Source organism: Hemiscyllium ocellatum, unplaced genomic scaffold (assembly GCF_020745735.1).
Source record: "Hemiscyllium ocellatum isolate sHemOce1 unplaced genomic scaffold, sHemOce1.pat.X.cur. scaffold_641_pat_ctg1, whole genome shotgun sequence".
NCBI classification, from domain to species: Eukaryota; Metazoa; Chordata; class Chondrichthyes; order Orectolobiformes; family Hemiscylliidae; genus Hemiscyllium; species Hemiscyllium ocellatum.
In genome coordinates, this window is record NW_026869148.1 from 81,233 (window position 1) to 82,113 (window position 881).

Consider the following 881-nt stretch of genomic DNA (forward strand, 5'->3'; position numbering starts at 1 on the left):
TTGATCACTACATAAAAAGGAGGATGTGGAGGCTTTGAACAGCGTGATAACAGGTTTACCAGGATGTTGCCTGGATTGGGAGAGGTTGGATAGACTTGGAGTTTTGTCTTGGGAAAGTCAGTGGCTGCGGGTGATCCGAAAGACTCAGACAGTGTGAAAAATCTGAATCTTTTTCCAAGATGAAAATGGCAAATTCTACAGGCCATATATTTAGGGGAGTGGGGGCAATTTTAAAGGAAATGAAAACTGAAACAACTGCAGATGCTGTAAACCAGAAACAAAAACATTATCGGGAAAAGTTCAACAGCTCTAGCAGCTTCTATGAAGATAAATTAAAGTTAATGTTTCTGAGGAAGGGTGACCAGACCCGAAACATGAACTGACTTCTCTTCAGAGATGCTGCATGATCTGCTGAGCATTTCCAACAACATCTGTGCAAGGTTAAAGACAGTTGTGTCAGACAAGTTTCTTATGCAGAAGGTGGTAAATGACAAGAATGTACTTTCCTGAGAGATGGGAAAAGCAGAAAAAAATCACAACTTTTAAGAGGCATTTGGGCAGACACATAATCAGGCAAGGGTTGGCAGGGATATGGACCATGTACAGGCAGGTGGAATTAGTTTGGAATGGCATCATGATCCGCACAGACATGGTGGGCCGATTATTCCGGTGCTGTACTGTTCTGTTTTCCAGGGGGAAGAATGTGTGGAGCGAGAGATAATATTTTGAGTAGAATATGTCTCTTCTTTAGCACACACAGTAAGTTTGTGCATTTTGAGAGAAGCAATGTCAAAAGGGAATATATATTTGAATGGCACAGATACTGAGAGCAGGACAGCAGGAATGCGGGACAATGTGTACCAATCATTAAAGGAGAGAGA